Here is a 16574-nt window from a genome sequence, read left to right on the forward strand (position 1 = left end):
AGTGCCTTAAGGCAATAGCTACCACCACTCTCAGTAGAAGAGGTTTCCAAAATCACAATGGGCCAAATTATTGACATCTTTACCTCACATCAGATAGCCACTGTGCTGCAATGAAAAGGCTCACACTGGCTGATGGGCAGCCTACTTTTAAAATACCAAGATCTTCTGCTAGCAAATCCAAAATCACCATTCAGAGATGTCACGCTCTCAATCCTGCTATCATACTACTCCTTCCCGAGGATACGAAGCCGCTTCACTCCTGTTATAAGGTAAAAATCCAGCTAGAGTCACAAGTCCTCATCAAAACTTGGAGAGATGGGTCACCTGGGTCTCAACTAACTCCCTATGGAAAGGCCCTTTTAATGTCTTACTTTCCAACCCAACAGCTATGAACATTTCTGGCATCTCCAGTTGGATACATCAGTCCCGAGTGAAACTGTGGGAAGGTCCTGAAGAACCAACAACAGAATCAGCAGAATCAGCACCTGAGCATTCTTGTGAGCCACTGGAGAACTTAAAATTCCTCTTCAAGTGAAAAGATAAGTAAAGCCTTCTCTCCTGTCACCCAAAAGGAAGGTCATCTCAGTACTGGGAATCTTGGTTGTGGTGGCATTTTTTATTCTCCTTATTCTGGCCCTCACTTGCATGCCACCCAAAGTTCCAAAAACTGCCTGTTTTATCACTAAACACTCCATCATCTAACAATGTAATTATTTTACCTCCTATTTTCACCACTTTCATTCTGCTTTCAGAAAACTTAACAGAGAATTGGCTATAACAGGGAAATACCTTTTCCTTTATCTTTACTTCCTTTACATACCCCTACTCTCACAAGCACCATGGAGTAATAATTCCCTCGTCATTTTTTCCAAAATAAATGCTTTGGGAAACCACCTAAGCAACTGTTGGATTTTTCATGGCTTCATGACCAGGTCTTCATCTTACCAATGTATTTTGTTGAGAAGTCTTGCTTTAAACCTAACCTTAGGTTCAGAAATTCCTGATGGCCAACATAAATCTGTTGTGCTCTTTCACTTGCTAACTTAGTGCACCAAGTCCCTTGTCTGGATCTCACTCCACCTTTGAATCAAAGCTATAAAACTTTTGTGTATATGTTCATATGCTCTTCTCTAAACCCAACTTGTTGTCCACGCCCTCAAGGATACTGTGACTGGAACGCCATGTTTGAGGAGGGATTCCCCACTCCCACTATTCGTCCCATGAGGTTTTTCTCAACAGGTTGCCACCCTATCTTGACTTATTGGTGTCCAGCTGTCCATAAACAAATGAATGGTAATCAAGACAAGTCACCCCAAAATTGATGGACAGCTTGATGAAGAAAACAGCTAATAACTTGGGTTCTATATTTGCCTCCCAAGGCACACAGGGTCCCCAGTTGGGCCAAGAAATCCTGTCATTGATAAAGGACCTCTATCTCCTATGCAATTCCAACTCAGTGGAAATTCCTCTTAAACAGTTGGTTCAACACTAGCATCCCCCAGTAGACCTGTACCCCTTTTGACTATGTATTTTTATGTAGGCTAATACAAAACAAACTGCACTTTGAGGGAAGTCCTAAGAGAACTTATTTAACCCCTCCTCTTGCAAGCCTTTTTACTTGCATCCAATATATGAAGGAATGTGCTGTGGGATTTTTGAAACCATGAGGAATAGGTGTAACCATTTATAACACCAACGAACCAAGACAGAAAGGAGCTCTGGGTCTAATATTGGCAGAGATAGGAGTGGCCACAGGACTTATTATTCCATGGGGAGGGTTCGCTGATCACGAAGTCACCCTTGGAAATCTCTCCATACAAATAGGAAACTTGGCTAAAGATATCGGAAATATCATCTCTAAACTCAAGGTCTCCCTACACACTCTAGCAAACATGGTCATGGACAACAGATTGGCCTTAGATTACCTTTTGGCAGAACAGGGTGGGTCTGTGTGGTGATCAATTAGTCTTGTTGCGCTTATAGCAATTACAGCGGGCAAACAGAGGAGGGCATAAAAAAGATCTATGACCACGCTACATGGCTCCTTGACTTTAGAACAGGAGGTGTTTCAGCAGGGGCCATTTGAAAGGCTGTGAAGTCTGCTCTCCCCTCTCTCAAATGGTTTGTTTCTTTACTCTGATGAGCTACATTTATACTCCTTCTCCTCTTTGGCCCTTGTCGCTTTAATTTACTGATTAAATGTGTCTTTTCCAGGATACAGCGGTTTCACATACAGTTCGTAAAAATGGAAAAACATCAGCGAATCATCCCTGGACGCCCCAGCACCTACAAGTACATCTCTCCCTTGGACGTCAGCGGGCAATGATTCCAGGAAACTACAGAGGGGCTCCTTCCCTGACAGAGAGCAAGAGAGGGAGACCCTGATGATTTCTTCGTCCCATGTCAGCAGGAAGTAGTTACAGAAGACCCACGACGTCCTTACACCCAAAGCTTTTCAGGGTCTCCATCTCTTGAGGGGGGAAAATATTAGTGCAGGCAGGTAGCCAGACGTGAGCAGGCAAGAGAGCCCTTGGGAAAGGAATCTTTAGAAATGCAGTGCCTGACGGCCTCCTTGGAGATGCTGCACGCTGAGTCAGCAAAAAGAGGACAGTGGCTACATTGGCTACATCTGGCCTTGGAGTTGAGATTGTTTGGTCCTGAAGGAAACTTATCAGCCCAGCCAGAGATTACCGAGGTAGGAGCTATTCCCCACTAAGGAGCATGTATACTTCTCTAACAGTTCACCCTAATATACTCTTTTGCTCATTATAATACTAAAACACACCCCTGTATGTAGATTTCAGATGCTAATGAGTCAGGTCACATGTATACTAGCATGTACACTTACAGTGCCTATCTGCCCAGAGGGCTTTCCAAAACATGCTAATAACAGCCCTGCATAGTACTTTCATGAATAATTATGTAAGATTCTCATAAAAAGGGTCTGCCCAGTATTAGTAATGGCAGATTCATTCAGGGTGTACTGTTTGCATAGGCTAAAGCTCCCATAAAAACTCCTTCTAAGGCACTAGTGCTGGCTCACTCTCCCAAGCAGCCAGTTCTGTCTCTTCTTGATCTCCTGTCTCTTTAAATGAAGGTTACTTAGCCCTTTAACTCCATGTGTCTCCTGACTGAATCCTTTACGTCAGTAAGCCCAAGAACTGAAGAACTTTCACACCCCTACCAGTAACAAAAGGTGTGTAAAGGACTTAGTGTATCAAAACTAGTAAATACAAACTGCACTCAATTATCCAAAAACATCATACAATGCTCTTTACTTCATTTTTAAAATACTGGGAAAATATAATTAAAAGCAAAATAACTTTCTGTTGACCCAAAAATCCTCTCCACACACACACACGCGTGTGCACACACACATCCCCACAAGAATCCCAGTTGTTGGGTAGTGAATGCCTCTACCTTAATCAATACCTGTTTTGAAGCTGTCAGTTTCTATTTTCTCATCAAAGATGACGCCACAGAATCTAGTCTTTACTTTGCCTGGTAGATGAGGAATACAGAACTCCTTAATCTTATCAGAAACATGTAAATTGACTGTTTTTGCATGATATTTACTAAATTTCTTTACTCATCTACTGTGGACACTTACCACAATATGAAATAGAGACCGCTCTTGGGCCAGGCACAGTGGTTCACGCCTGTAATCCCAGCACTGTGGGAGACTGAGGTAGGTGGATAACGAGGTCAGGAGTTCAAGACCAGCCTGGCCAAGATGGTGAAACCCCGTTTCTACTAAAAATACAAAAATCAGCTGGGCATGGTGGCGGGCGACTGTAATCCCAGCTACTCAGGAGGCTGAGCAGGGAGTTGCTTAAACCCGGGAGGTGGGGGTTGCAGTGAGATCCAAGATCGCACCACTGCACTCCAGCCTGGGTGACACGGCAAGACTCCATGTCAAAAAAGAAAAAAAAGGAAAAGCCGGGCACGGTGGCTCATGCCTGTTATCCCAGCACTTTGGGAGGTCGAGGCAGGTGGATCACGAGGTCAGGAGATTGAGACCATCCTGGCCAACATGGTGAAATCCCATCTCTACTAAAAATACAAAAAAATTAGCCAGATGTGGTGGCAGGCACCTGTAGTCCCAGCTACTTGGGAAGCTGAGGCAGGAGAATGGCGTGAACCCGGGAGGCGGAGCTTGCAGTGAGTCGCGATTGCACCACTGCACTCCAGCCTGGGCGACAAAGCAAGACTCTGTCTCAAAAAAAAAAAAAAGAAAAAGAAAAAGAAAAACGAAATAGAGGAGACCACTCTCTTGTATTATAACTTACACAGACTGGGCTTCTTCTCCAGAACCATACATATTAATAGCAATACTAATTATAATATTAAGTAATTTTATGTAAGTAGGTGTAGAATAGCCGGGCACGGTGGCTCAAGCCTGTAATCCCAGCACTTTGGGAGGCCGAGATGGGCGGATCACGAGGTCAGGAGATCGAGACCATCCTGGCTAACACGGTGAAACCTCGTCTCTACTAAAAAATACAAAAAACTAGCCGGGCGAGGTGGCAGGCGCCTGTAGTCCCAGCTACTCAGGAGGCTGAGCCAGGAGAATGGCGGGAACCCGGGAGGCGGAGCTTGCAGTGAGCTGAGATCCAGCCACAGCACTCCAGCCTGGGCGACAGAGCGAGACTCCGTCTCAAAAAAAAAAAAAAAAAAAAAAAAAAAAAGGAAGTGTAGAATAATTCATTATTTTTTCAGCTTTGAAATAGGTAGAAATTACATAGAATGGATTTTTTCATTCATTTACTTTAATCATCATGGATTAGAGATGTAGCTATTAGAAGTGCAATTGAACAGCATTATTCACAATAGCAAAGATATGGAATCAACCCAAATGCCCATCAATAATAGATTAGATAAAGAAAATGTAGTACATATACACTATGGAATACTATGCAGCCATAAAAAGGAAAGAGATCATGTCCTTTTCAGGGATATGGATGAAGCTGGAAGCCATTACATTCAGCAAACTAACACAGGAACAGAAAACAAAACATTGCATGTTCGTACTTATAAGTGGGAGCTAAACAATGAGAACACATAGGCACAGAGACGGAAACAACACACACTAGGGCACACTGGAGGGGTGGAAAGAGGGAGAGTACCAGGATAAATAGCTAATGCATGTGGGGCTTAATACCCAGAGGATGGGTTGATAGGTGCAGCAAACCACCACGGCACACGTTTACATATGCGATGAATTGCATGTCCCGCAGATATATCCTGGAACTTAAATTAAATTACAATAAATAAATACTTTCTTGCTTAAAACAATAAAAGTCCAGGCCGGGCCCAGTGGCTCACGCCTGTAATCTCAGCACTTTGGAAGGCTGAGGAGGGCGGATCACAAGGTCAGGAGTTCCAGACCAGCCTGGCCAATATGATGAAACCCTGTCTCTAAAAAACACAAAAATTAGCCAGGTGTGGTGGTGTGCACCTGTAATCTCAGCTACTCAGGACACTGAGGCAAGAGAATCTCTTGAACCCGGGAGGCAGAGGTTGCAGTGAGCCGAGATCACCTCACTGCACTCCAGCCTGGGTGACAGAGACTCCATCTGAAAAAAATAATAATAATAAATAATAAAAATAAAAGTCCATTTGAATATAACCATACGGGTAGAATAGGCCGGGTGCAGTGGCTCACGCCTGTAATCCCAGCACTTTGGGAGTCTGAGGCAGCTGGATCACCTGAGGTCAGGAGTTCAAAACCAGCCTAGGCAACATGGCAAAACCTCATCTCTACTAAAAATTTAAAAATTAGCCAGGGGTGGTGACAGGTGCCTGTAATCCCAGCTACTTGGAAGGCTGAGGCAGAGGAATTGTTTGAACCCAGGAGGCAGAGGTTGCAGTGAGCTAAGATAGCACTACTGCACTCTCGCATGAGTGAGAGATGGAAACTCCATCTCAAAATAAATAAATTTAAAAAAATGAAGAAGAATAGGCTGGACACGGTGGCTCACGCCTGTAATCCCAGCACTTTGGGAGGCTGAGGCAGGCGGCTCACCTGAGGTCAGGAGTTCTAGATCTGCCTGACCAACACAGAGAAACCCAGTCTCTACTAAAAATACAAAAAATTAGCCAGGCATGGTGGCACATGCCTGTAATTCCAGTTACTGGGAAGGCTGAGGCAGGAGAATTGCTTGAACTCCGGAGGTGGAGGGTGTGGTAAGCCGAGATCGTGCCATTGCACTCCAGCCTGGGCAACAAGAGTGAAACTCCATCTCAAAAAAAAAAAAAAAAAGAAGAAGAAGAAGAGTATAACCAGGCCAGGCACGGTGGCTCCTGTAACCCCAGCACTTTGGGAGGCTGAGGCAGGTGGATCACAAGGTCAGGAGTTGGAGACCAGCCTGGCCAACATGGTGAAACCCCGTCTCTACTAAAAAGACAAAAATTAGCCAGGCATGGTGGTCGGTGCCTGTAATCCCAGCCAATCGGGAGGCCGAGGCAAAAGAATAACTTGAAACCAGAAAACGGAGTTTGCAGTGAAGTGAGATCATGCCATTGCACTGTAGTCTGGGCAACAGGGTGAGACTCTATCTCAAAAAATAATTAAATAAATAAAAATAAAAAGAATAAAGGATGAAAAGGAATGAACAAAACCTCCAAGAAATATAACATTATGTAAAGAAAACAAATCTATGACCCACTGGTATCCCTGATAGTGATGGGGAGAGTGAAACCAACTTGGAAAGCATATTTTAGTATATCATTCATGAGAAATTCCCCAACCTAGCTATAGAGGACAACATTCAAATTCAGAAAATGCAGAGAACCCCAGTGAAATACTTCGCAAGAATATTACCATCAAGACATATAACCATCAGATTCTGCAAGGCTGAAATGAAAGGAAAAAAAAAGGAAGCTAGAGAAAAAGGTCAGGCCAGTTACACAGGGAAGCTTATCAGATTAACAGTGGATCTCTCAGCAAAAACCCTAAGAGCCAGAAAAGGCTAAAGGCCATTATTCAACATTCTTAAAACAAAGAATTTTGTTTTTTACTCTTGTTGTCCAGGCTAGAGTGCAATGGTGGGATCTTGACTCACCGCAACCTCTGTCTCCCAGGTTCAAGCCATTCTCCTGCCTCAGCCTCCCGAGTAGCTGCGATTACAGGCATGCACCACCATGCCCGGCTAATTTTGTATTTTTAGTAGAGACGGGGTTTCTCCATGTTGGTCAGGCTGGTCTTGAACTCCCGACCTTAGGTGACCCGCCCACCTTGGCCTACCAAAATGCTGGGATTACAGGTGTGGGCCACTGCGCCTGGCCAAAACAAAGAAATTTTAACCCACAATTTCATATCCAACCAAACTAAGCTTCAAAAGTGAGGGAGAAAAAAGATCCTTTCAAATAAGCAAATGCTGTGGGAATTCATTACTACCACACCTGCCTTATAGGAGTTCCCAAAGGAAGCACTAACTATGGAAAAAAAAAGACTATTGCCAGCCATTACCAAAATACACCAAAGGATGCAAATCACTGACACTATACCAGCTATCATTGTGATGACAGGACCAAATCCACACATATCTATACTAACCTTAAATGTAAATGTGTTAAATGCACAATTAAGAGACATGGTGTGGGAAGCTGGATAAAGAACCAAGACCTACTGGTATGCTGTTTTCAAGAGACCCATCTCACATGCAATGACACATATAGGCTCAAAATAGAGGCATGAAGAAAAATCTACCAAGCAAATGGAAAACAGCAGGGATTGCAATCATAGTTTCTGACAAAACTGATTTTATTATTTTTTATTTATTTATTTATTTTCTGAGATAGAGCCTGGCTCTGGAGTGCAGTGGCACATGCCTGGCTCACTGCAACCTCCACCTCCTGGGTTCAAGCAATTCCCATCTCAGCCTCCTGAGCAGTAGGGATTACAGGTGCCCGCCACCAAACCTGACTAATTTTTTATATTTTAAGTACAGATGGGGTTTCACCATGTTAGCCAGGCTGGTCTTGAACTCCTGACCTCAAGTGATCCACCTGCCTTGGCCTCCCAAACTGCTGCGATTACAGGAGTGAGCCACCATGCCCGGCCTCTGACAAAACTTTAAACTACAAGAATCAAAGAAGACAAACAAAGGCATTACATAAAGGGTTCGATTCAACAAGAAGACCTAGCTATCCTAAATATATATGCACCCAACAAAGGAGCACTGAAAGGCATAAAGCAAGTTCTTAGAGACCTTCAAACTGACTTCAACTCCCACACAATAATAGTGGGAAACTTTAACACCCCACTGATAATATTAGACAGATCATTGAGATAGAAAATTAACACAGATATTGAGGACCTGAACTCGGTACTGAATCAAATGGACCTGATAGATATCTACAGAACGCTTTACTCTAAAACAACAGAATATACATTGTTCTCCTTGCCATATGGCACATACTCTTAAATCAATCACATAATTGGAAGTAAAACACTCCTCAGCAAAGGCAAAAGAACTGATGTTACAACAATCTCTTGGACACATTCCATTCAAATTAGAAATTTAGACTAAGAAATTTACTTAAAACCATACAATTATATGGAAATTGAATAACCTGCTCCTGAATGACTTTTGGATAAATAATAAAATTTAGGCGGAAATCAAGAAGTTCTTTGAAACTAATGAGAACAATGATACAAAATACCAGAATCTCTGGGACACAGCTAAAAAGTGTTAAGAGGAAAATTCACAGCACTAAATGCCCACATCAAAAAGTTAAAAAGATCTCCAATTAACAAGCTAATATCACAACTAATAGAACTAGAGAACCAAAAGTAAACAAATCCCAATGTTAGCAGAAGACAAGAAATAACCAAAATCAGAGCTGAACTGGACAAGATTAAGACACACACAAAAAAATTCACAAGGTCAACAAATCCAGAAAGTTGTTTTTGAAAAAATTAATAAAATAGATAAACCACTAGCTAGACTAACAAAGAAGAAAAGAGAAGATTCAGATAAACACAATCAGAAACAACAAGGGGGATGTTACCACTGGCCCCACAGTAATACAAAAAATTATCTGAGAACATTATGAACATGTCTTTGTATATAAACTAGAAAATGTAGAAGTAATGAAAAATTACTGGACACATACACCCTCCCAAGACTGAACCAGGAAGAGATTGAATCCCTGAAGAGACCAATAATGAGCTCTGAAATTGAATCAGTAATAAATAGCCTATCAATTTAAAAAAGCCCAGGACCAGAAAGATTTACAACTGAATTCTACTAGAGCTACAAAGAAGAGCTGGTATCATTCCTGCTGAAACTATCTGAAAAAAATTGAGGAGGAGGGACTCCTCCCTAATTCATTCTAGGAGGCCAGCATTATCCTGATGCCAACACCTGGCAAAGATAAACAAACAAACAAAACAAACAAAAAAACCACTTCAAGCTAATATTCTTGATGAACATTGATACAAAAATCCTCCACAAAATACCAGCAAACCAAATCCAGCAGCACATCAAAAAGTTTATCTAGCCGGGTGCAGTGGCTCATGCCTGTTTTTTGTTTTTTGGTTTTTTTTTTTTTTTTTTTTTTTTTTTTTTTTTTTTGAGACGGAGTCTCACGCTGTTGCCCAGGCTGGAGTGCAGTGGCGCGATCTCGGCTCACTGCAAGCTCCACCTCCCGGGTTCCCGCCATTCTCCTGCCTCAGCCTCCTGAGTAGCTGGGACTACAGGCGCCCGCCACCGCGCCTGGCTAATTTTTTTTTTTTTGTATTTTTAGTAGAGATGGGGTTTCACTGTGGTCTCGATCTCCTGACCTTGTGATCCGCCCGCCTCGGCCTCCCAAAGTGCTGGGATTACAGGCTTGAGCCACCGCGAGCTCATGCCTGTTATCCCAGCACTTCGGGAGGCCAAGGCAGGTGGATCACGAGGTCAGGAGTTCAAGACCAGCCTGGCCAATGTGGTAAAACCCCGTCTCTACTAAAAATACAAAAAAAAAATTAGCCAGGCATGGTGGTGGGTGCCTGTAATCCCAGTTACTTGGGAGGCTGAAGCAGGAGAATCACTTGAACCTGGGAGGCGGAGGTTGCAGTGAGCCGAGATCGTGTCACTGCACTCCACCCCAGGTGACAGTGTGAGACTCCATCTAAAACAAAATCATATGGACCCAGAAAGAAAGCCTGAATAGCTAAGGCAATCCTAAGCAAAAAGAACAAAGCTGAAGGCATCATGTTACCCCACTTTGAACTATACTGCAGGGCCACAGTAACCAAAACGTTATGGCATTGGTACAAAAACAGACACATAGACTAATGGAACAGAATAGAGAGCCCACATTTAAGGCCACACATCTACAACCATCTGACCATCTAAAAAGCTGATGAAAACAAGCAATGGGGAAAAGAGTCCCTATTCAAGAAATGATGCCATATGCAGAAAATTGAAGCTGGACCCCTTCCTTACATCATATACAAAAATCCACTCAAAATGGATTAAAGATTTAAATGTAAAACCCACAATTATAAGCGTTCCAGAGGACAACTTGGGCAATATCATCCTGGACATAGGAACAAAGATTTTATGACAAAGATATCAAAAGCAATAGAAACAAAATAAAAACTTGACAAGTGAGATCTAGTTAAACTTAGGACCTTTTGTACACATTAAAAACAACTGGATCTTGGGTAAACTCACTCAAGAACTCACTACCAAGGCAATGAAGCTAAGCCCCCAAAATTTGGGGAAAAGCAAAAGAAACTAACAACAGGGTAAACAGACAGCCTACTGAATGGGAGAAGATTTTTGCAAACTGTGCATTTGACAAAGGTCTATGTGATGGTTAATATTAGGTTTCAACTTGATTGAAGGAAGGCTAGATGGCTGGTAATGTATTGTTTCTGGGTATGTCTGTGAGGGTGTTGTCAGAGGAGACTGACATTTGACTCAATGGACTGGGCTGGGAAGACCTACCCTCAATGTGGGTCAGCACCATCCAGTCAGCTGCCAGTGAGGCTAGAACAAAGCACCCAGAAGGTGAGATAAGCTGGGTTGCTGAGTCTTCTGGCTTTCATCTTTCTCCCACACTGGATGCTTCCTTCCATGTGTCCTGCCTTTGGACGTTAGACTTCAGGTTCTTCAGCTTTTGGACTCTTGGACTTACAGTGGTTTGCCAGGTGCTCTCGGGCCTTTGGCCACAGACTGAGGCTGCACTGTTGGCATCCCTACTTTTGAGGCATTTGAACTTGGAATGGGTCACTACTGGCTTCTTTCTTCCTCAGCGTGCAGACAGACTACTGTGGAACTTGGCCTTGTGATCGTGTGGGCCAATTCTCCTTAATAAACTCCCCCTCTTATATACATATATCCTATTAGTTCTGTCCCTTTGGAGAACCCCAATACAGATTTTGGTATCAGGAGTGGTTCAAGAGGAACAGAATTTTAAAGATGTATTTCTTTAGTTGGTTTTGGGGTCTCTAGAGTTGGCTGTTTAATCGGATTAGACCCCAAAATGCTAAGGACTCTACTTCGAATAGTATGGAGAACACTGGTAGTTATTGGCATAAACTGTTGAGTTATGCAAAATAAATGCATTTGCTACTTCTGATTCACCACTCCTGAGGGGTAAGGAGTTTAGTGACTCTATACATGATACCTTTGACCATATGTTGAGAACCAAGGAATACAATGAAGTTGGTTGATTGCTCATAAGTTTGCTGGACAAATAGATGAAAGAAAAAAAATGAGCTCAGGGATTCCATCTCCCAGCGCCAGAAGTGCATATTTAGCCTCAAATCTAAGATTGCCCTGGATGGGAATCTAATCTCCTTTAGACAAAGGGCTGAAATTGGGGAAAATCAGACACAAGCTCATATAATGTAAGTGGATGACCTGCAATGAAATGTGAATGTCAGCCTTGTCAGGTGTCTACTGTTAAAGTGAGGCCATTGATTGGAAAATAATGAGAACCTATAACTTGGAATGAGGACGTGAAGAAGGACCCTGATAAAGCTGGAGATACTGAGCCCCTAAACTTTTTTTTTTTTTTTTTTTTTTTGCCAGAGGAGACAGCCTCCCTACCCTCAGTGGTGGCAACATCCCCTTCTTCACCCAGGTTGCCATCAGTCTTTCCACCTTTGTCTAAGGAGATTAACCCTGTACTAGTTGAGGCAATGGCAAGGGTCTACCCTGGGACAGTTGCCAGTTAAGACTATACTGATTCTCCTCAGCACCCACACTCTTTGCTTCTAGACCTGTCACTAGACTCAACTCCCGCAGGTTCCTAGAGGTGAGGTTCAGAGTGTGTGGTGGCTCACGCCTATAATCCCAGCACTTTGGGAGGCTGAGGTGGGCAGATCACAAAGTCAGGAGTTCAAGAGCAGCCTGACCAACATGGTGAAACCCCGTCTCCACTAAAAATACAAAAACTAGCCAGATTTGGGGGTGCATGCCTGTAATCCCAGCTACTCAGGAGGCTGGGGCAGGAGAATCACTTGAACCAGGGAGGCGGAGGTTGCAGTGAGCCGAGATGGTGCCACTGTACTCCAACCTGGGCAACAGAGCGAGACTCCATCTCAAAAAAAAAAAAAAAAAATCAGAGCTTAGTCCTCACTTGTGAAATAGATTTGTGAAGGAAGCACCTACATCCTTGAAGAGCTCTGTGACTGATATTCTCTGTATGCTAGATCTTACAGTGCACACCAGTCACTCAGCTGAAATACTTAAATGCAATGGGAATAATTGGATCTTAAGGAGGCAAGGACCAAGTAGCCACTCAAATGCCAAAGGAGAGGTGGGCATAGTTAACATAACGGACAGCAGAGGCAAAGTAGTAATCAAAATTGTCTGACTCACTGGGCACGCTGGCTCATGCCAGCGTAAAACCAAATTCCAGCACTTTGGGAGGCTGAGGCAGGTGGACCATCTGAGGTCAGGAGTTCCAGACCAGCCTGGCCAACATGGTGAAACCTCATCTCCACAAAAAATACAAAAATTAGCCAGGTGGGAAACCTCATCTCTACTAAAAATACAAAAATTAGCTGGGTGTGGTGGCACAGGCCTGTAATCCCAGCTATTCAGGAGGCTGAGGCATGAGAATCGCTTGAACCTAGGAGAGGTTGCAGTGAGCTGAGACTGCGCCACTGTACTCCAACCTGGGTGAGAGAGTGAGACCCTGTAAAAAAAAAAAAAAATGGCCAGACATGGTGGTTCACGCCTTAATCCCAGTACTTTGGGAGGTCGAAGCAGACAGATCACCTGAGGTCAGGAGTTCCAGACCATCCTGGCCAACATGGCAAAACCCTGTCTCCACTAAAAATACGAAAATTAGCTGGGCGTGGTGGCGGACGCCTGTAAACCCCACTACCCAGGAGGCTGAAGCAGAATCGCTTGAGTCTGGGAGGCAGAGGTTGCAGTGAGCTGAGATCACAGCATTGCACTCTAGCCTGGGAGACAGAGCGAGACGGGAAAGGAAAGGGAAAAGGAAAGGAAAGGGAAAAGGAAAGGGAAAAGGAAAGGAAAGGGGAAAGGGGAAAGGAAAGGAAAAGGGAAAGGGGAAAGGAAAGGGGAAAGGAAAGGAAAGGGGAAAGGGGAAAGGAAAGGGGAAAGGGGAAAGGAAAGGGGAAAGGGGAAAGGAAAGGGGAAAGGGGAAAGGAAAAAGGGAAGGGGAAAAGAAAGGGGAAAGGAAAGGGGAAAGGAAAAAGGGAAGGGAAGGGAGGGGGAGTGGAGGGGGAGGGAAGGGAAGGGGAAGGGGAAGGGGAAGGGGAAGGGAAGACTGACTCATGTAGAACTCTGTCATTGGCTAATTATGGTGTTCCTAGAAGTGAAAGCGATAGGAAGCCGACTACATTCTTAATTTGCATAAGCAGAAAACTCCCATGTTGAACGAACAAAAGTCTAATTTGAATTAGAAAAACAGAGAATTATGGCCCCTCAATTTCCAGACTTGAGCCAGTTTACAGACCCAGGAACCTTGAATGAAAAGGAAGCTGGATTTCCTTAAGGATCTCACTGCACGACAATTTCTACTGTCAATCTTTCTCCCAGCCTTTTCCAAGGAGAGCTCTGGCCTCTTACCAGAGTAAATGTGCACTGATCAGACCTTTTGGGGACTAGTGGACACTGGCTCTGAGCTAACATTGATTCCAGGGGACCCAAAACATCATTGTGGTCCTCAGAGTAAGGGTTTATGGGAGATCAGATAATTAATGGAGTTTTAGCTCAGGTCTGGTTTACAGTGAGTCCAGTGTGTCCCCAGACTCATCCTGTGGTCTTTTCCCCAGTGCCAAAATGCATAATTGGAATAGACATACTTAGCAGCGGGCAGAATCCCCACATTAGCTTGCTGACTAGCAGAGTGAGGGCTATTACGGTGGAAAAGGCCAAACGGAAGCCACTAGAGCTGCCTCCATCTAGAAAACTAGTAAATAAAAAACATCACAGGCCAGGTGCGGTGGCTCACACTTGTAATCCCAGCACTTTGGGAGGCCGAGGCAGGTGGATCACCAGGTCAGGAGTTCAAGAGCAGCCTGACCAATATGGCGAAACTCCATCTTTACTAAAATTATAAAAATACAGACTGGGCGCACTGGCTCACGCATGTAATCCCAGCATTTTGGGAGGCCGAGGCAGTCGGATCACGAGATCAGGAGTTCGAGACCAGCCTGGCCAACGCAGTAAAACCCCATCTGTACTAAAAATACAAAAATTAGCTGGGTACAGTGTCATGTGCCTGTAGTCCCAGCTACTCGGGAGGCAGAGGCAGGAGAATGGCTTGAATATGGGAGGTGAAGGTTGGAGTGAGGTGAGATGGCGCCACTGCACTCTAGCCTGGGTGACAGAGCAAGACTCCATCTCAAAAAAAAAAAAGACAAAAAACCCCACAAAAATTAGTTGGGCATGGTGGCACGACCCCGTAGTCCAACTACTTGGGAGGCTGAGGCAGGCAGGAGAATCGCTTGAACCCGGGAGGCAGAGGTTGCAGTGAGCCGAGGTCGCACCACTGCACTCCAGCCTGGGCGATACAGCAAGACTCCATCTCAAAAACAAACGAACAAAAACAACATCACATCCCTGGAGGGACTGCAGAGATTAGTGCCACCATTAAGGACTTGAAAGATGCAGGGGTGGTGATTCCCACCACATCTCCATTCAGCTCTCTTATTTGGCCTGTGCAGAAGACAGGTGGATCCTGGAGAATGACAGTGGATTATCATAAGCTCAATCAAGTGGTACCTCCAATGGCAGCTCCTGTACCAGATGTGGTTTAATGGCTTGAGCAAATTACCACATCTCCTGGTAACTGGTATGCAGCCATTGATTTGGCTAAATGCTTTTTTTTCTTTCCATTCCTGTCCATAAGGCCCACCAGAAGGAATCCACCTTCAGCTGGCAAGACCAGCAATATACCTTCCCTGTCGTGCCTCGGAGGAATATGGGCTCTCCAGCTTTACGTCATAATCTTGTTCACGGAGATCCTGATCAGTTCGCTTTCACTGCTCCTTTACATTGATGACGTTATGCTGACTGGACCCAGTGAGAAACAAGTAGCAACCACATTGAATTTATGGGTGAGACATTGGTATGCCAGGAGATGAGAAATAAATCTGAGTAAAATTCAGGATCCTTTTGCCTCAGTGAAATTTCTAGGGGTCCGGTGGCGTGGGGCCTGTCAAGATATTCCTTCTTTTTTTTTTTTTTTTTAAATGGAGTTTTGCTCTTGTTGCCCAGGCTGGAGTGCAATGACTTGCAACTTCCGCCGCCTGGGTTCAAGCAATTCTCCTGCCTCAGCCTCCCGAGTAGCTGGGATTATAGGCATCTGCCACCATGCCACGCTAATTTTTTGTATTTTTAGTAAAGACAGGGTTTCACAATGTTGGTCTTAAACTCCTGACCTCAGGTGATCCACCTGCCTCAGCCTCCCAAAGTGCTACGATTACAGGCGTAAGCCACCGCATCCGGCCAAGATATTCCTTATAAGGTGAACGATAAGTTGCTGCATTTGGCCCTTCCTACCACAAAGAAAGAGGCATTAACACCTAGTGGGCCTGTTTGGATTTGGAGACAACACATTCCTCATTTGGATGTGTTACTCCGGCTCATTTATCAAGTGACCCGAAAGGCTGCCAATTTTGAGTGTGGTCTAGAACAGAAGACTCCGCAACAGGTCCAGGCTGCTGTGCAAGCTGCTTCACCACTGGGCCATATGACCCAGCAGATCCAATGATACTTGAAGTGTCAGTAGCAGATAGGCATGCTGTTTGGAGCCTCTGTCAGGCCCCTAAAGGTAAATCATAGTGGGGCCTCTGGGATTTTGGAGCAAGGCCCTACCATCCTCTGCAGATAACTACTCACCTTTTGAAAGACAGCTCCCAATCTGTCATTGGGCCTTGGCAGAAACTGAACATTTGACTATGGGTCACAAAGTTACCATGAGACCTGATCTGCCTATCATGAACTGGGTGCTTTCTGACTCATGGAGCCATAAAGCTGTGCACGCACAGCAGCATTCCATCATCAAATGGGAATGGTATATATGTGATTGGGCTCAAGCAGTTCCTGAAGGCACAAGGAAGTTACCCGAGAAAGTGGCTCAAATGGCCAGGC

At 44.3% G+C, this 16574-nt stretch overlaps 1 long non-coding RNA gene across 3 annotated transcripts in view; it reads right to left on the bottom strand.

Moving 5' to 3' along the window:
- Positions 1–16574, bottom strand: part of LOC139360182 (uncharacterized) — a 108917-nt gene that overhangs the window by 88618 nt on the left and 3725 nt on the right. The window contains exon 1 of one of the 3 annotated variants that reach the window (XR_011617387.1): positions 3433–3732. The exons of the other annotated variants lie outside the window; for them this stretch is intronic. This is a non-coding gene — a long non-coding RNA (uncharacterized lncRNA). Of the gene's footprint in view, positions 1–3432; positions 3733–16574 lie in introns of those variants that run through there. 3 annotated transcript variants of the gene reach the window in all.

The sequence above is a fragment of the Macaca nemestrina genome, chromosome 20 (assembly GCF_043159975.1).
Source record: "Macaca nemestrina isolate mMacNem1 chromosome 20, mMacNem.hap1, whole genome shotgun sequence".
Classification (NCBI taxonomy): domain Eukaryota; kingdom Metazoa; phylum Chordata; class Mammalia; order Primates; family Cercopithecidae; genus Macaca; species Macaca nemestrina.